We start from the raw sequence: 21191 nt of genomic DNA, 5'->3' as shown, positions 1-21191 counted from the left end.
GGGAGGAAAAAAATTACAGGTAGTAGAAGGTGAAGACTGAGGCTGGAGAATAAAGCTGGGAAGTAGGGGAAGGTCCCAGAGGTGTGTGGATTCAAATGCTGGTGCTTCCCAAGTATGGAGTGTACCAGTATAACATTCTCCTCATCTTCCCTGGATGATCATCCACCTCCCACCTGTGGAAACCCACAGAACCCAGTGTGGTGGGGGGATACAGCGAGCAGTATGCTAGTAACTGAGTCAGGTGTAAGGGAATATTTCAGGTTTTTAAATTCTGTTATGCAAATTCACTATGGGATAGCTGAATCTCACATTCTCTTATTCAGATTTGGGAATCATTCAAATTGTTCTTACAAATTATGTTTGCCTTACTATAAATTGCGTCTGACTTTGACTTTCCTTCTATAAATGTTTAGTGTGTTTTTAATGCTTAAAGTTACACTGTACTTTAAAAGATTTTAAGAATTGCCTCAGTGTCATGAAAGAAAAAAGTGTATATTTTTCAGCTGTAATAACAAAATCCTTTGATATGTAATTATTTGCTCATATAGTTACACAGGATTGAGATTTTCATAAATTTCACCAATTATTACTGTATTCAAGATTGTGCTCATCCAGATGCTATATCCTCTTCAGTCTGTATTTACATCTGACATATAACTATACTTTTATATTTAACTGTGTCTATATGGCTTACTTTATATCCTATTATTTCTCAGACAGAAAAGGTCAGTGTAGTCCAAAATTAATTAATTAAATTATTTATTTTTGAAGCCTTGTTTCAGAATCAAGAGGAGAAGACATAAAATTGGATCTGAAATAGCCTGTGACACTCAAGTTTTTGATCTTCCTTTCCCTGGAAAGGATTAAGACCTGTATATAGATACCTGAATAGGAAATGACCTCATTATTTTTTCATATTTTGTCTCATATAATTATGTCCTTCTTCAGACACACTTTTGATCTATATTACCATGCATAAATCATATCCGAGTTCGCAGAGCAATCTGACCTTGGGAAAACTGGGCTCTTTCAGGTACAAACTCTATTTCAGAAAGTCAATACAGGTTTGTAGAGATCTAGTTGCAAAAAAGGAAATAGGAAGACATTGTTTCTTTTGCAAAGTTTCATATTAAATTAATTTCTGAAGTCTCAGCATACCTAATTTTGTGCTGGTAAAATGAGCTACTAGCAAAACCTTTCAACAAATACAAAAACTCAGTAATAAAATCTACTCATCTCTGAGTCTCAAAAAATCAGAGGTAAATTCCTCATCTACATTAAATTGTTTGTCAGGTTATCCTATTTCCTTGTGTTCCTGAAAGAAAAGACAGGGAGCAGGGAAGAAAATACAGCTTCCTGTAAAGCCTCTTGAGCATTTATTGGAGAAACCTTAAGATTAGCAAAGCTGTAGGGAAAAAGCTAAATCAGAAGCATTTGATGGTGATTTGATGATTGCAGCTTGCCTAAACGTGATAATTTATCATGTACTAAACCATTCTCTTGTATACTTGAAAACATTTGAACTAAATAACAAATTTCTCTTTTGGATACCCACATGTGAAAGAAAGAACTTGTATGAGCTGGGTGTTTTCCACTTAATCATAAGGATTAATTTGGGTACTGGTGAGATGAGGTGCCGTGGAAACTGAATACTTTCTAAGTCCATTCAGGGGACTTAGCCCCCTTTTTTTGCACATTATGAATGTTTAATTCCAAATGGCAGTGGTCACTGATGAATGTTTCTTCCTTACATTCCCTTGACTTAGTGCAACCAAGCTGGCAAGCATACAGTATGGGAGGCAATACTATTAGCATTTCTGTCTCCTTTAGTATCTCACAGGAGTTCTTGTGACAAGAACAGCTAGTTTCAGGTTTTTTGGTATCTATTCTCTTCACTCATTGCTGTGCCCATATCGTGTCTTACAATCTGTGTGGAGGGTACTGAGATTGGTAGGTCGCCATCTCCAACTTTAGAACATTGTAATATTTTTCCACAACATACTCGTGCTATGAATTGAACTGATCCAAGACTCATTACAAATATTGGATATTTACATTCAATTAAAAAATCATGACATATTAGTTGACTGCATAATGAAAACAAAATATTTTTTTTCATCAATATCATGTATCTGTAAAATTTCCAGTAAGTATGAGAACTAAACCCATGAGATAGATATTAGTGAATCTTCATTTAATACGTTGGAAGGTTCTCATCACCCTTATTCAAGAAAAGTTTACTCTAAGGGTCTTAGAAAAAAACAAACCTATGATGATCAAGAGGAGAAAAGTTCTACTGTGAGAAAGGGGAAGAATAAAGGATCTGATAAGTAATGTTACCTGTATCATAGGTGGGAGGTCTAGGATTCTTTAGGAGTTCTGCCAGTGTGAATATGGGGAACAAAGAGCCTTGAAAGAGTTGAAGCTCATCCTTAATGAGCTTCAACTCATTAAGGATGAAGAATAACAAAGATGTAACTAGGCTCTAAAAGAAAAATTAATTCTTTGTAACTTTAGGTCTCTAACTTGGATCGTCTCAGTCACTACTTACTAGGTAACTTATATTCTCACTGGAAAGTTCTTAAAATCCCACATGAACTGGACAATTTGCACAGAGAGGATATTTCTGTTTCACAGCTGAAAATTCATAAAGGTATTTGTGTACCCGAATCTTATTTGTGAGGGGTCTGTATTCTGATAATTTTATAATCAGCAAAACAGACCTAAACATGAGTTAGGCAAATAATTACCTTCATGGCTCTGTGACTGCATAATCAAAAAAAAAGGTAAAGAGAAGAAAATATTGATACAAGATTCTAGCTGAAAGTATTGTTTTCTTTAAACACGTGCACAGAGATATGACTGACAATTTGGAGAAAATAAAGATTAGTTCTGAAAAGAACCAAGAATTTACTGGCAACTACAGCTGAAAAAAAGCAAAATCTTAATTGAATTATCTCTCCTACAATCATAGGTACAGAACTGATGGAGAAAAAAGAGTGGTAAAAACAATGAATCTTTTGACTGTGTGGGAATACTTGTGCTACCTGGATAGTTGAGGGATACATAAGATACATAAATAAGATACATATAAATACAAATACATTGAGGTCAAAGTTTGAACACAAGATTAATGAAAGCACAATTATAAAAAATCAAACACTTAAAAAGTTAAAGAGAAAACAGGTTTATAAAGGTGATGAGAAAGTGTTTTAGAAACATTTTTAGGATTTTGTGTGAGATATGAGCATAAAGCTATTTGTTTATTTGATTGCCATGCCAGGGTAACTTTGTTTCTGCCAAAAGAGAGGTTTTTAATTTTCTTCACTCTGTGACCTTTTAAAATTGCAGGAGTTCAATGGCAACTAGTTTGGAACATCCATCATACTCACTGCAGCTGCTCCAATGTCCCTGAGTACATGGGTGCTGAAATGGGAAAGAAATTAACAGTTCATTTGTGAAAAGTGTGCTTTCTTCCCTAAGTACCTGATGAGACTGCTCCCTCCATGTGTCTCTTGCAGATAAATCAGCATTCATACTTCACTGCAAAAAACCTGCATAAAATTACAAAAGTATACAGTAAAATATCTTGAAACAATGAACAGAAGTATAGGAAATTATTTTGAGTCCCTGAAACAAAGGAAAAGTGCACCATCAACATTATACAAATTATATATGTGTTTCAATGGCAGACAGGTCAATACACTATATATACAGAATAAAATTTTCCTATATATCATATTCAAGTAAGAAGTTAAACATCAAACATTAGAAAATTAATAATTAACATTAAAATAGTAATCACAGAATCTTTGCTACAGTTGAGTCATTCCAATTTAACTTATGTATTATTAAAAAGAAAGATAAATAATATTCAGCTCAAAACACTGGTCACCTGCCACTGTTTAAGTACTTATACTGTACATGGAGCATTCAGATCAGCCTTAGACTAAAATCCCATTTCATTTTTTCAGTTTGTCTGGGCTTTTTGTAGCTCCTAAAGACACTTGGTAGAAATAAGTCCAGAAAATAGTCCAGTGGATACAAATTATTCACAACATGGATAAGTAATTTGTGGTTCCTCATGTGTTCTGTATTGGGTCTGTGGCTGTCTAATGCATGTAGTCTTTCAATTAGGGAGACAAATTTTTATAAGCTTGTTCACTTTTGGAAGTTACTCCAGTGAAGGGACTTTAGGTTCAAGTGTCTGATTGGTGCATGAGAAATGTATCATAGACAGCATTATCAAGAAGTATTCTCATTTTCAAATATTTGGCATGCCTGACCTGATTCTGACACTGACTGTGACCTGACCTGTGCACACCACACACGTGCTGTTGTGTAGCACACAGCTCAGCATGGGCTTCATGTGATGGTGATGGTAATGTACCCCCGCCACCTTAATGTGGCAGAGAGGAGAGAAGGAGGAGGTGGTTTCAGAGAGCTTTTAGAGGAAGGCATAGACAGCCCAGGGAAGGGTGTTATGACAGAGCCAGAAGGATCCAGGGATGCAGTCTACTCAACAGCACTGGCTGACTTCCATGTCTGGGTAGGCAGGTGGCACCTCCATTGTCTCTGGCCAGGGTGTCTTGGTAGTCTGGAAAGACAGAGGAATGCAGTTTGAATGACAGACACACAAGGTTTCCATATCTGCATCCCTTAGTCTTTGCACTGATGGGGGCATGACATTAAAGTGTGCAGTGACTGGGCTAGTCATAGCAGTGGCAGCCTGCTTCTGACTACTGCAGCTATACTCCACAGCAGCTCTTCCTAGGTGTGGCTGTTGCACACTGGGCTGCTTGAGTCTCTGGAGTATCTACCTCTGGTGTTTCTCAGGAGAGTGACTCTGCCACTGTGGGGAACATCAAGAAGAGCAAGAGCACTTTCCACAGCACTGCCCTCAGGGGGGCAGGTGCTCTTAAGTCATCCTCCATAGTGTCCTGATAGTATAATGTATCCAGAATAAAATCATGTCTCACAAGATATAACTCCAGGCATGCTGGAACAGATCAGTGCCAGATACAAGAAAAGCTGTAACTATAGTCAAAATTGGTGTTGCATTGAATTCAGTGGGAAAACTATTTTAGTGCATGGCACCACACTATATTGTGATTGCTGAGAATTCTACAGATGTACACAAAAAAGAGAAAGTGTTACCTCAGAAATGGTATGCTGGCATCAATCATCTTCTGAGCTTTTGTATAACTTCAGGTTTTCCAGGGTTTTCTGGGAGCCAGGGGCCATGCTTCCTCAAGTCTTATGAAGGTAAACTTCAGCTGTATCTAAGTATCACCCAGAGGGCTGGTTGTCTTAATGTGTGGAAACATTAGGTTGCAAATTATGGAAAAGTTTGTGGTTTTTTTTTAAGATTTAGATGTTTTACGTTTCTTCACATTTTACTCAGACCTCAGTAAATCCTTAATTTAATTACTGTTTAATAATTGATGTTTCAGCTGCAAGTCCTTTATATTCATATTTTACAAAATTATTTATATAGGAGTTTCCATACATAAAGGTCCCAACAGCCAGTGTTTTGGTCAAATTCCTTGCTTCTTTACTGGTGTATTATAAAACAAAGGCTTAGGTGGGGAGGAGAAAATTTGCTTGAACTTTTCCTGCATAAGGACTGACTAAGACACAAAATAGTGTTAGGTTATTAATATTATGGATTTTTTTTGTGCTAGAGATTACAAAAGCTTTACTATCAAGCAGGCAATCAAAGAAGAATCAGAAAGTAAAACGTATAGCCTCTATTTCTTGATATTCCCCAGAGTCACCAGTATTAAAAAATATTTTCCATGTTCCTAGAAATCTCTAATAAGTGATTTATAAGTGAAAAATTGTCATTAAAAAGAAGATAGTAATAAATGTGATTCCATTTTTTTATCTATGTAAATCAAAATTAATAAACATGTCAGTTCTTATGAACGAACCCAGCACAACATACTCCTGATTACCAACATTAAATATACTTACTAGCAACTTTTATGGTTCTTAGTTTTGCAACACCCTTATTATTCATCTTGCCATCATCAAGTAGTAGTTTTTATCTGCTGTAAGGCCCCGAAAAACTTGCTCAATTAGGCTTTTGAAAGGGCTTACAGTTGTTCTAAGTTAGACACACTAGAGAAATACTGAAAAGATATTCTCTAGAGGTCAAAATAACGAAAAATAGACTTTACTGGCAACTTTAGAAAACTTTAGAAAATCAGAGAACTTTGGTAAAAGATTTTGTGCAACAGCCAATCAACATAAAACGCTTCTCAGAGCATTAACTTAGCTCATTCAACTTAGCAAACTCTAAGTCCACTAGATTTTAAATTACTCAAAAATTCAGAGAAAAAGGAATTAGAGGAGGAAGAAGGAGAGAAAAACAGCAAAGTTTTAGAAAAAGACACATATAGATACCAATTCATGGGTTTCAGCAGTGTTCAGGTGATAGAAACTCCAAGAGGAGGAACATTCAAGACATGTGCTCACCTCTTGTTTGGCCTTAAATACCCCTTGGACTCCCTGGGCCATTCCCCCAGGTGGGATTCTGGTCATTTTGCCACTCTGGGGCTGGGCTAGGGCTCCTGTGTGCTTGGGATTGGCAGCCACTGCCAGACTGGGATACGGCCTCTAGGGAAGAGGAGTGAAAGGCTGGGCCTCACTTCACCAGTGCAAGACCCGACCTTTCCCTTCCTCTCCCAACACTGATCCCAAAATATCTCAAGACATCACTCTTTCCAGCCTCTCACATCTTCATGGACTAGAATGCCACATTTAGTTTTTGTGTGCCTTGTTTTTTAATGTTGGGTTTTGGATTTTTTCATTTTCCTGGAATCTCATGGGAGCAACATGAGAAATGTTTTTGCCATAGTCAGCAAATAACATTTAGGAGCAGGGACTGCACCTCTTGAAGGTACATTTAAACCTCTTTTAGTTCAGGACTTTGTAAATTTACTTGAATAATCAATAATCAAGCCAGCACCTTGGAGAGCTTCATAAATTTAGCACAGAATTATTTTCAGTTTTGCAAGATGGTAGATGAATTCTTTCCAGGATCATGCTACAAACTGACAGATACCCTCCAACTATTATAAAAATTAAACAGCATTTATTATGTAAAAAAATCTGAAACCTAACCAAAAAACAACAAACTCTGCCTCAGCAACCTAAAAAACCCCCACAAAACTTGGTATTGTGCCAAGAGTCTGAAGAGGAAAATAAATGTGATGCGCATGATGCATGTGATGCATGTTCCAAAAGGAAGCAACTTCTTCACTCACTCCCTCCTGAGCCCAAACACCTTTTGCAGTGCTTTAAAGTGGACAAATACTGGAACTAGAACATGGACAGCTTTGGATATGACAGGGACAGACTTTGGACTGGGCTCTTTTCTGTATAGAAAGAAAAGCAGAACTGCTTAAATATTTACCTCAAATGTCCACTGAGACACATCTGTAAAGAGAATTTATTTTTGATACCACTAGCATAGAAATTATGATGATGATGGTGATGATGATTATGATGACAATTACTATTAACAAGTAAAAAACCCCAACACACTGAGATATTTCTGTTGAAAAAACCCTTTGAACATCTTATACTATAATATATTCATATACTGTGTGAACCAAATACATACAAGTAACACCAAGACGACAACAACCCATGGCTGATGTGCAGAGAGTAGATTTATTCCATTATGTCTCTGGCTGGAGGATTTCAAAACACTGAGACACATGCACTGCAAAACTCATTTTGGCAGGGGCAAACGTGGTGGGCCTGATGCCTGCATTACATATCAAAGGGCCTGAAGCACAGGCAATCTTTCACCAGCTGATGTTTTACAACCTTCAAACCTTCTTACCTCCCTTTCCCTTTTATAAGGAAGCCACAGTCTATGGAAAAGCCTCCTAAGTCTTTCACAACATCCTGTTATCTACTCTGAGAAAATTCAATTTATTTTTCAGCAGATGAAAACAACCCAAAGCAAACACAAATATGTGAATTCTCTCACAATGAATATTTTTGAATTCTCTCACAATGAATATTTTCTAACATCTCCCAGGTGCAAGATTGGTCTTTGAGTGAAAACAATTCTAAAAACAACTTATTTTTCTCTTTCCTCACCATTCCTATGTTTTTCAACCCTTTTTTCCCCCACATATACCATTTTAAGGAAAGGATAATCTGCCTGTGGTACTGACATTGATAATTGTTTCATTAGTTGCACAGGGAAGCTTTAGAGCTCATAGTCAGTGATGTGTTCATTTAGTCAGGTGTTAAGTGAGTGGTTAACCATGAAGTTCAAACAAGGATCACAGCAAATACTGCTATTGGTGCTTGAAGGCACATCTGTGTTTTCATCAGGAGGTTTAAAATGGATGCCTTAGAGGCAGAAATTGAGGTATGGCAGGGGAAGATCCATTTAATTTTCTAACTGAACACTATGGGTATTTTCAGGTTTATAAACAGCTTCTGAATTATTATCTCCAGTGACCATGGGTAGGGTATGGCCAGAGTGCTGCACTCAAGTAACCAGTGTTTGGCCAGTTGTATCACTTCCTTTCTTTTCTGCAGCTAATGAACACTCCTTGGTTGTGTATCTTTGGCTGACAGAAATCGGTGTCTCTTTATCAACTTCAGTTATTCCATGGCTCATCACAGAACACTTTTGACCTAATTTCTTTGATTATAGAATGATGAAATGTTGTTTATTTGGAGGGGGGGAAAAAGGATTCTTAATGCAGATCTTATGGCTTCCTTTGGCTCCCATCCTCATCACTAATTTATCTGAACCCCAAACATAAACAAGTAAGGGCAACACAGTGAGTCACTGGCACTACCTCTGACTCAAATAATTATTTTGAATTATTGTAGCCTTCTCCTCCTTCTGACTGTATACATTTGCTTATTAGAAAAGACTGAGAAATTTGAAAATACCATAACATGTTGTTAAACATCAGTACTTCTAATAATAATTACTGTTAGAAATATGTTAGAATATGCATAAAAGAAGCAAACTAGATATATGTAGAACAGCAAAAAGACAATCTCAACAGTCTAGCTTTTAGCAGGTTAGGCAAGAAATACAATGTTGTGTGAAAAAATAAAGGGAAACAAAGGCTTAGCAAAAGCTGTACCAGTATTAGCACAGCCTTAAAATAGCTGAGGTTTTTTGTTTTTTTTTTGGTCATGTCTCTTTCAAGACCTGTTTGCTCAAATTTATATTAATTCTAAAATAGAGATTTTATTTTGCCTGATAGTAAAATATCCCTGCTGAAACCCAATAACTATAATATTTCTTGATGAAAAAGGCATTAATATTCACAGTAGAATATGATTGGTCATATTTGCTTCACACTGCCTTTCTGGAAGTGTATTTGGCCTCCTGAGACATGCCAGAAGTCCAAAAGGAATATTTTATTACTATGATAGAGGTGAGATACGTGGCCATTTAATAACATTCACTTCAAATGAGTATTTACTCCTGGAAGTAAAAGTTTTTCTGTCTTTATTAAATTACATTTAATTTAATTTAATACAGGTTAAGAGTGTTGCACTACTATGAAGTCTAGTGATTGTGATGCCTTTTTCAACTTTGAAATGAAACTTGAGTTAATTTTGTATACTAGGATATAAAAGTGGATCTTTATTGGAGCTCCTGGACATTTATGGATGAATGTCCGCAAAAGCCCACCCACGCAGTGTGAATACATTTTTTCATAGGTTTTAGGAAATTAGCATAATTGATAAAAGGCACCAATGAGGAGGACAAGTGATGATGCAATTCCCTCCCAGGTCATTCCCCTCCTCTGGAGCCTCCCCTTCAGCACTAGCTGTACTTTGTCCATGAGAATGGATCTCAAAGTGTTCTCAGCCTTGGTTCCCAGGGAGAACCCAGATAGGATAGGGGCATTGTACTTCCTGGATCTCTGGAATGTTTTTCCTTCCTGCCTAGGAAAGGGCATGGAAAACTACTGGGAAAACTAGCTACAAATACAATAATAAGCAACAGAGCTCTAAATATATGTGTAAAAGATGTAGAGAATATATAAATGAAAAGAAGGTAAAAACCAATAGACATCAATTCTATACTTTGCATAAGTAAAGTAAATATTCAAGTAAACATTAATTTCAATGATAATATAAAAATTAATTTATAAGATCATAAACTATAACTCATTGTGTTTTTTATCTTGAAAATTATATTGATTCTTCCCCCTCCTTTGGGAACTGATATACTTCAGAGACAGAGACAAAACAGTAATCAGTCTCCTCCTAGATTAGGTTATTTTGAAAGCCACTGAGAAAATGAGACAGGCAGTCTTTGTGTGCACCCTATTACTTCATATACAGCAGCCACTTTCTAACAATGGCAACCTGAAACATAAAGAACTGTCACTTTAATTCAGCATAGAAAAAACAACAAATAGGAGAGCATAAGTTCTGTCATGTCAGACATTTCACTCATTTTATGGTCAATAGGTGATAGCTCTTTTCTTCTTGTTGTATTTAATCTTAAAATATCATCAGACTTTTTCCAGGAATGGATACAAATAGAAAATCTCAAAAACATCCAGTTTGTAGTTTACTCCATCAATGGCCAACTGCAATAGCAGAGACATTAATGTTTGCTTTCTCAGTTCACAGATATATTGATAGCTGTAATAAGCAGCAGATGCATATCAAGACCTTAAAAGTAGAATGTGAAAATAAATGTCATTTTTCTGCTTTAAATTATGTTTCAATAATTTTGCGGATTATGCACATTGACCAGATTAAGATTGCAGAGAGACCTTGGTTACTTAATTTCATTTCTGGATACCTGAATATCTGTTTCAGAACCATGCAGAAAACACTGAATGTGACAGAATGAGAGCTCTCCTTTTCTGAATCTGATTGCCTCTCTGTACTGTACAGGAAAAGGATGCACTGGCACAGATTTAACATTACATTTCATTTGTGGTTATTGCTCAGACATCAGGCTGAAGAGATGAGAGAGACAAACTGATTAAGATAGCTCACTCTGAAGCTAAAACTGATTGTTAAATTGGGGTTGGATTCAGGTCAAGGGTGGTGACTGTAGTAAATAAAAAGGGAGAATTAGACTGCAGTTAGAAACAGTCTGAGTAATTAAAAAGGGACAGAAAGGTCTTCTGGAGCGACTGAAGAGCCCAGAGTGAATAAAAAGGGCACACAGGCTAGCAGTCACCAATTGCACACAGAATCACATAACCCAGTATACTGTGGTACATGTGTGTATGTACAGGCTGTTTATTTCAATCAGTTTTCTAGGCTACTTTGGTTTAAGTTTTGGACAAGCAGCTAAAGTTTGAAACACCTATCTTTATTAAACTTTTAAAATCTATTTCTATTGAGACTTAAATTTTCAATGAAGGAAGTGCAGAAAAAGAAGAGAAAATGAGGGAAAAAGCTGCTGTATTTTCAAAGGTAACATTTAGCAAAATTTTTCAACTTGAAAAAGAAACAAGAACTCAGTAGTTTTACAAAGACTAAAAAGGATTTCAACACAGAAAGAATGGAGAATTCCATCTATTGACTCTTCCTATTTAAAGCACAACTCTTCAATCTGTCTTTGAATTGAGCTTTGAAGGTTTCAACAGAATTTAAAATACTTTATACTTCTGTTTTCCCCCCACCCTTTCAAATTTTTTTTTCTCTCTCTTCCCTTTCTTTTGGCTTCATTTTGATGCTTTACAGTCTTTTCATGTCATGTTACTGTTGCTGTGGAACAATATTTACACACAAAATGCTGTTTATGTGTAAAGTATACTGTATAGGGTACTGGCAGAAGTGTGGATTATCTGTCTGAAATGGGAAGACTTCTGCACCATTTCATTCCCACAGATGAGGTTCTTTCCTTTTAGCACCTCACGGCACATCCGTCTTTGTCAAAACCTATTTACTATAAATGAGCTCAGGCATATTTCTTCAGTGATTCAAGTCCTAGTTTATTACTCCTCATTACTTGATGTTCCACCCAATTTAATCACATCTGCATACTGAGAAATTGTCCTTAGACTCATTATTCTAGTTGTGATGTGATATGCTTGATAAAACTGAGCTCTTAGCTATTTCTTTCTATTATATACAGGAGTTTATCACTGTATATGTAAACTATATTTTTGATGCCAGATCTAACACCATATCTTTGACATCATTATTTATTTATTTGAAATTTATGAAAGCAAGATGTTAAAAGTGGTGTCTGCAGTAGAATGCTAGTAAAAGTTGCTGGAATGCAATATCTGCAGTTAATTCTTGGTCTATTTTCCCAGTTATTCATTCTGCCATTTCAAGACAGGATTATTAGAAAACAACCATTTGTAAGTGCCCATCTCCAGACATCTTTCCTGTAATGAAATCTTTTGACTAATGGGAATGAAGTCTGGTGGCTATAATTAGTGACAACAGCTAGTTTATATTCTTGACAGTCACAGATTTTTGCCATGTGATCTGGGGACATTACGAACATCAACTCATCTTACAGGTAAAATGTAACAGCAGCACAATAGCTGGTGTTAAAAGATCTAGTGTACCTTCCTCATGTTAAAATACTTTGGTTTCTGTAAGAGGAGCCAAAGCTTAAAGACTTATAGCTGATTGTTTACTATTCTTTAGAAAATTCTTTACTATTATTTACTATTCTTTAGAAAATTCATGTCTGAATCTAAACTGCCACTGAAAACAGTCACTATAATTGGCAGCCCATGTGTTTCACCAGGATAGCTTTTCATCAGCGTGCAACAGCAAAAACTTCTTGGGATACTGTCATAGTTGTTCATGTGTTATCTGTGGAGTAATAAACCTTTGTTACCAATTTTTTTGACTATACAATGTATAAAATGAAGGCTAAACTAAAACTAGAACTATATAAATGAATCTCCATACTAAAAGTATATATAAATTAAAATTTAAGAATTTCTTCTTTCAATTTTCAGTTAAACAATTGACTTAGGTTGCATGTGACAAGATCTGGATATCCATTCAAGTTTGCAAGAAAGATTTTTAGGTTCAGTTCAATGGTTACGTTCAGTTATGATTTTCATTGACCTCTAAATGGATTGATATTTAGAGTTTTACTCAATAACAGCAGTAATAAATAGATTTATTTTCTTTTCACAGCCAAGAAAACCTACTTCCTCATTCAAAAATTTGAGGTAATATAAACAGTACCTAAAAAAGAAATTTTATGAATTTGTAAATACTGAATTTTTTTCAGTATTTAAAAAAAATATTTTAGTGTTTCATGGTTCCAAAAGAAAAAAGTAACAAGATATAAAGTATAGGACACTCACTGCAAGATTTTTATTGTTCCAGAAATAAATGAATAATCCATCTCTCAGATTTTTGTAACAAAAAAGCTGTAGCTAATATATTGATTAATATTCTTCCTGCAATGAGAAATTCCAGAACTTGATCATCAGTCTGTCATTGTTTCTTCATTGGAAATAAATTCAAAGCCTCTGAGAGCATCTGATGGCAGACTAGGATTGGAATTTAATTTTTCCCTCAACCTGCTTTTCTAACTAGTAAATAATCAATTACATGCTGCCATCACAGTTAAAAAAAAGCCAGCACATTCTAGAAGCTTCATTAAAATTTTCTCATAAACATGGAAATTTTGTGAGATGAAACATATAATCAGTGGTATGGTAAGGTAATGAAAAATCACTGATGGGACAGCATCTTTGCCTATATGAGAAGACATGCCAAAAAAAAAAAAAAAAAAAAAAAGGAAAAAAAGAAGAAAGATAAAAAGAAAAACCATACCCAAACACTGTGAGTGTGCACATTCACAGAGCTGTGCCAGAAACTTTGCTGGTCTGATTCCTGTCTTTTAAATCTGACTTAATGGTCTTTTAAATGTGACTTAATGTCTTTTAAAAGACATTAAAATGAGGGTTTCTTATAAGAGCTTATTGGATTTTTATATTTCAGAATGTTTCTGATAAGATAGTCTATTGGTATAGTTTGGCTTTCAGTCATTAATAAAACACATTCTAATTACAAAAATCACTGTTCAGGTTTATCTTTTACAATAATAGTTCCAAAGCTCTTAACCTGGTACTTAGGAATATGCAAACTATTCTATACCAAGTGTTCATTGGATATACCTGAAATACTGGATAGAGATGATATTCATTATAATACAAATTGATTCTCTGATCAGAAGCATATTACGCTTATTCTTGTCTTACAAAAATATAGGAAATAAATCAAAACACGAGTATCCTCTGAGATCTTAATTCTCTTTTATTTACTTTGTATAGTATATTTTCATTATTGATATTTGGCAATAAGTTAAAAGATTCAATCAATGTTTACCTTAATATCTATTTAAGTTTTGCTCTGTATAGAAAATGGTTGATGATATATTAAGCACATGATTTTTTTTCAATGGATTTCTAATCAATATGGCAGTAGCAGAAACTAGCGGGTAGAATTCAGTGACTGTATCATCATGTTTGAGACACAGCAATTCACTTTCCGCACAAGAATGTTTATTGTATCTTCCCTTTCTTTTGGCTGAAATGAACAAAGGTAATATAAAAAACTACAAGATACACAGACAACTCTAACTAATATTATGAACACTTCAGACATGTTTCGAAAATGGTTTCTGTTCAGTACAGCCTTGCCTATGCTTATCTCTTTCATCAAAACCTGAAAGAAATTGAAAGACAGGCTAATTAAAGAGAAACATTCAGAGACTTGAGAGTATGGATTGAAAGACTAATTACAAGTTTTTCAATACTCCCCTTTGTTTCTGTTTTTCATTTGTACTTTTCCTTCAGAAAAAGTCAATTTCTACTAGAATTAGCTAATAATGTTTAGTTTCTCATCCTACATTATAATTTTTTTTTTCTTTAATGTCTTTGAGGCTTTAACATCCTGTTAAGCAAAAAACAAAGTGAGGGAAGTATGATCATGTAAATTTGATGGAAAAGTCATGTTCCATTGCTCAGTTTTATAAATTATGCACAAATATTGACTTACGTATGCTGTAAGACCTCCTAGAATAGGGCCCCAGCATGTGCATCTGTTGAAAGACCCTGCCAAAAAAAGTGTGTTTCAGCCTCCAACATGTAAAATATGCATATTCAATTACAAAAAATCATTACATCATTTCAAAAAGGTTTCAGTAACTTGCTGCTGTCCCCAGGAAGCAATAACTTGCGTGCCAACAACTCATGTAAGTTTTATGTATCTATTTAACTTAAACAACAACACCAAAAATAAATTAACATTACTGCATTACATTTCTCGTAACACACAATGCACTGGAATGCCCTCCAAATAAGGCTCTTAAATATAACAGTGTCTATGCAAGCATCTTTTTACTTCATGCACCATTTTGAGAGTAGGACTGACAACAAAAAGCTCACAGGTTCAAAATGCACTTTTTTTTCCAGATGTTTTTTTTTTGGATGCTATCATGTACTTGACAGTATTTTTCTCCAACTTCCTGAAAAGAACCAAAACCATAACCCTGAATATTTATGAAAAGCAATGCACACTTCGAAGCACCACCTTTGGCATTTTCTTTCCATGCCAACATTAAAGTTATATTTTGGGATTGAGCAAATGTTCAATGCATAAAAAACAATAAAATGGTTTAAAAATTGAATAAAAATATGAACTTTCTTCATGGACAAAAACAATATCTTGTACTCACATTTGCTTTTATTCTCAGTTCCTCTGTTCCATTCCTGTGTGTCCCAAAGTCCCTACCAAACGACTAGCAATAGAATAAAAAACTCTACCTCATACCTAAAATAAATATAGATAGGCTGACCTAACCACAGGAATACTTTTAATGAACACAATTTTGAGTGTTTTATACAGCTGTAATCTAAGATTAGAAACATATGGTTCTGGCGGTAAATTAGCACTATGAAGATATATGGCAGTGAAAATTTCATGACATTTTCAGAACACATAAAGTACCCTGGGCTTAGATAAATTCAGACCTAACTCATTTTGAAACATGAAGGTTGTAGCCTTGTCAAAACAAGTCGGAATAATGATAACACTATAATGATTTATTGAAGTTCTTATGAGGAATAATAAGGAGAGTTTTAAATTATCATCTGTGTTAGTGTTTCATCTGCATGGGAATCATATAGAATTATGTTTGAGAACAATAAAGCCTCAACAAAAAGGCCAGATTATTGCTGGGATAGAAAGACAAAATCCTGTGAAACTATTTAATTTCATTTCAATAGATTTTTCCTCTCTGTGAATATTTATTATGGGAACAAAAACAATGGATTTGGAAGGCAGCTTTGTGTTCAGAGCTCCATGTGCCTGAGTGCAGATCTGGATCTGTGGCTGCAGAGCACTGCACCAGCACAGGGAGGACATTGCTTTGAGCCATTGCACTCCAATTAGACTTAGAAGGTACTTAGTGTACATGTGCTTCAGAGAGCTTTTTTCAATTAAATTAGCATTTTTCAAAGAGCTGAATTTCTAGAAATACAGAGCATATAAAACAATCCAAAACCAATTTTGAACACATGTTTTCTAAAGTGAATACTTTCCAGGAAGCAGAACTTACAATAGCTGTAAACTGAAGATCATTTGTGTTTGAATGATAATATCCATTTTGTCTTGATTTTTTTTGCCTACATGCCAATGAATTTAAGGGCTAAGGGACTCTTTAAGAATCTCTGTGGCTCAAACACATTACTATTAAATCTAGATGGGAAGAACAAAGGGTAAAATGAAAAGGACCATAAACCTCTGGCAGGTCTTTGCTACTCACAAGTGAATGCCAGTATTTGTAGAAAAAATTGGGTCCATTGGCAAGAGTAGGCTTTGTTTAAATAAAGAAATATTCTGCAGAAGCTGTGAAACACCAAAATTTTAGATTTTTTTTTTTCTATCTTTCAAGCATTAAAAGCTTAATTTATTACTTGGTGGTAATAGTTATCTTTGAAGAGTTAAACAAGGCTTTTCCTTTCCTTTGTATAGGACTAAAACCAAAGAATGGCATCATACTAAAGGAGATGTAAAGACAGATTTCATATAATCGAATGCAGATATTTTGCCTATGTTCTGTTTAGCCTGGTTCAACTGGAGTTTTTTACGCCTTCAGAAACAGATGAAGGAATTTTTATCAGCATGTTCACTTCTCAGCCTATCATCAGTGGATAAAAGAACACTATTTAGACTGCCCCCTACCCATCATTAGAATGAAATCTGATGAGTAGAAAACGTACAGGCAAGCTGAGAGAGAAAAAATTCAAACATATATGCATGGGAAATATTTCCTTCACCAAAAGATTTACTGAATATTCTTTAATGAAAGCTATGGTCCAAAACAAATGGAACCAAATTAAAAGTGGTTCATTTGACCCAGCTCTGAAGAAGGTTCATAGGGTAGGCTTTACAGGAAATGACTAAATCCTTTTTTATCCTAAATTTTCAAAACCAAAATATTTGAAAATATTAAATACAAGGTCAGTTGTTACCAAGCAGATGAGAATTTTTTGGAAGTAACGCAGTTGACCATAAGTAAGCTAAATAATCTTGAAATCAATCAAATTTAGTAAGAAAATAATATGCATAAACACCAATAAAACTAAGAATTTTAATATTCTGGAAATAAAGACATGAAATATTGCATTTTTCCAGTGAAAGCTCTCAGAATTTCTATCAGACAATGAGTGACAGTACTATCTGAGGTACTGTATTAGAAAGTGATATAGGGAAAGGTGGGGAAAAGGAGGAAGTTCATGAGGGGAAGGGACAAGATCAATCTGTATAAATCAAAACAATTTATTTTAAAATTGCAAGATATACTACAAATTTTTTTTCCCTCGCTATGATAAAGCCTGAAGAATATTATTAACTACATAGCAAATGAGCAGCCCATCTGGATGTAGTAGCAAAAAATATGATGTAGAGTGGAAGTGTGATGCAAACTGTAGGTACTATAGAAATCTTTTAACTATTTTTTTTTATAGGCAGATGGCAAAAAAAAATCTAGTGAAATGAACTATAAATTACTTTGCTACTAGGATAGGACTCCAACCAAGACATAAGAAGTCTGTATTCTTAATTAGATTAACATACAAAATCCTTGGACTAATAATTACTGTTTTATTTTCTATCTCTCAAAGGCAAATTACTTTCAGGAGATTTGAAGAGTATGATCATCTTAATCCATCTGTCAGTAGCTTTTTAATAATGAAGTAAATAAATTTCAGTTATTTCACTAACTAGTTAGGAACTGGAAGGAAACAGAAGTAGAAAAAACAAATTATTCAAATTGAAAACGTATACTGCTTTTTGTAAAAAAGCATTAATTATTTGTTATTACTACATAAACTTTGAAAGGACTATATGTAAGGTGTATATTCTTGAAGTCTGAGGTTTGGAAATCTGCATTCTTACTGGTTAACATTACTTTGAAAATTAAAAAATCCCCAAACACTATACTACTCAGATAGCTGTCAATTTCAAAAATATTCCAAAATTTTGAATAATAGCGTTCACAAGCCTCATGAAAATAAATTCAAATTTCATCAATTAAGAAGTCTTGTAAGCTTAAATAAAAGAAATGGTCCCTTCATTCACTGTAAAGACAGAGTGAGTGAAGACCTGGGTAGCGTCAGAATTACATAGGTCAATGTGACCATCCTGATTGCTGTATTCCTACTTTTGAAAAAAAAACTCATAAGGGTAACTCCAAACCTTTCAGGTTTACTTGTGCAGAGAAACCTCTTTTGGAAAGCTGTCCAGGAATTCCACATATTTATATAACAACTTTTAACTTAATTGAATAACAATATTTTCCTTTTAATTTATATTTACAGGTATTATTATTTAAACCTTGCCTGCAGTTTGGAAAGAGGCAATAATAAGAACTACTGTAAAGCCACATAAAATGATCCTGAGACCTCAAAGAAAGGGAAAGTTGGGTGTATTTGAATATATGATCACTGGTACTTGAATTTTCTCCAATTTCCTTCTTACTATATGAAGAAACATCATATATGAATGGAAAAATATATAGTAGACAACATTGTCAACAACTTTGTTTTGACAAACTCTGCTTTCTTCATTGAACTATGCTTTGGCAGCTGTTGCCCCACTGGGTGGCCCCTATGCTATACTTTTAATAGTTTTTATGCTTTCAAATACAATTTCTTTTAAGCAATATTTTGTCTAATTTATATGACCAGCCAAAGCAGAAGCTGCAAAGATAATATTTTTTAACTTCCTTTCTGATGAATAATAAATGTCACATAGGAATTACAAAGTAGGATGTAGTTGCATGTGCCATCTGCTGTGTACGGGAACAGAAGAAAGATATTAGACTTTAAATTAGGGGTTTCTTTCCTAGAAACTCAAAGATGAAAGGAAACCACACTGATCACTTGGAAAATAATACTACTCTCTATCAGTCATTAGAAATCTACCAGTGCTTAGAAAATCTCACAGTATGACAAGATACTCTGGAGAGCTCTCTAAGGAATATCTACAAAGTGTATTTTAAATAAAAATTAATGTCATACAGTCTTCTGATTATTTACTTTAATTTTTTTTCTGTATCTTCTAGTTGCCTAAGGCCTGTGATAGCAGGATATGTGGAGAGAGTTCAGAGGTAAAATAGAAAAACTTACATGCTGAATTCCCATAGTAGCTGACTGTTTGCAAAAGTAAAGAGAGCTACATAATTACATATTTACATTTTAAAAAATTAACTTACCTTAAAAAAAACCCCAAAACTACCCACATTTTGTCTCTGAAGTGGAAACTGTTAGTGTGCCCGTTCCAGCTGCCCACTTGGCCTCAGCTGTCACTAAAGACCCAAATGCTGACCTAGCCATAAGCAACATGGATTATGTTTGTCTGCAAGGTGGCACAGCCCTGAGACATGACTAGGGAGGAGGTGGCTGTCAGGGGTGGTGTCCTCCAGGATGTGTGCAGCTGGGATGATGGAGGTATTTCTGACTATTTTTTATTTTACTTCAATAAAATAAATACCAGATTACGTTTTATTATCCTTTTTAATTTGTGGATTGACTGTTATGCGCAGATTTTTTGTTTAAACAGTTGTCATATTTTTAAATTTAATGTCCAGTGTTAGCATTTCTTGTACATATAAGAAAAATAGGAGTGGAATGAATGGAAAGACAAGAGCGCAATTGTTTTGAAAAAGTGGTAGAAACCAGCTTCAGAACAGTTGGTTATACACACACACACAAGAAAATTTTATAGGGAAAACTTTTCATACTAGACAGTATTTTAGTATTTACTATTATACGTGCTATTATAGGGCCTTGAAAGTGCCAACCTGGGATCAAAGTATCTTTTTTGTAGAGCTTTAATTAAAGTTTCTTAGAAAATATTGGAAATAATTTTTGCTTAAATCAGAAAAAAATAGTCAAAATAAAGAAATTATGAAATGAAATTATCAATTGCTTATACACAGTATTTATTGTGAGCTGGTACCATCATAAAACCCTACACAGATAATATTTTACATGAAGGCTTGCGAACAGAGGAGAAAATGTAGAAATATGACACTATCCCTGAAAACACTGTCAATGCTCTAAATTTGAACTTTTAACTTTCCTCTGTTTTTTTTTTTTTTTCCTTTTTTTAATCCAAATGTCTGTCATTTTTTTTGGCTCAAACACAGATGACCTGGGACAGCTTTAGTCTGTGAGATAACTGCAGGGAACTCATGTTCTGACTTTCACTTCTGTCCACAGTCCCCTCTGAGGTGAAACCTATGTATGGTTCTGGGGGGAATGATTTCTCAAACAAAAAGACCCTAGGTTTTAAGGCTGCAAGGGTATCACAAACAGTTCACAAGAGACCTGGACTGCTATGACACATGGAAATAACCTGCTGGCTTTAGAGTGACTCCAAAGCCTGGAAAGCAGACTCTTGAGCCACTCTGTTCCCTTGCCTATGGAGCGAGGGGCCACATCCTGAGGAAGTTGTTAAAGCTGTCAGTGTAGCTTTAATAGAAATCTAGTAGTATTCCCCCTTCTATTGACATCTGCTACCACAAAATGGACCGAAGCAGAATTTATTAGAGATTAAATACCTGTGTTTGAAGTAAAATTTCATATTGTGACATTTATCAGCTTCTTTATGCTAATTAGAATGTTGTGAAATTTTAAAAGAACATCAACTTCTGCTCCTTGTACAGTTTT

At 34.7% G+C, this 21191-nt stretch overlaps 1 long non-coding RNA gene across 1 annotated transcript in view; it reads left to right on the top strand.

The window, feature by feature from the left end:
- The window catches only part of LOC135299457 (uncharacterized), a 254349-nt gene that overhangs the window by 167885 nt on the left and 65273 nt on the right, over positions 1-21191 (top strand). Inside the window, exon 4 of the long non-coding RNA XR_010361437.1 lies at positions 19583-19627. This is a non-coding gene — a long non-coding RNA (uncharacterized LOC135299457). The remainder of the gene's footprint in view (positions 1-19582; positions 19628-21191) is intronic.

This window comes from Passer domesticus, chromosome 4 (genome assembly GCF_036417665.1).
Source record: "Passer domesticus isolate bPasDom1 chromosome 4, bPasDom1.hap1, whole genome shotgun sequence".
NCBI lineage: Eukaryota > Metazoa > Chordata > Aves > Passeriformes > Passeridae > Passer > Passer domesticus.
Note: the sequence above shows the minus strand (reverse complement) of the source record. Positions and strands in the feature narration are given on the sequence as shown.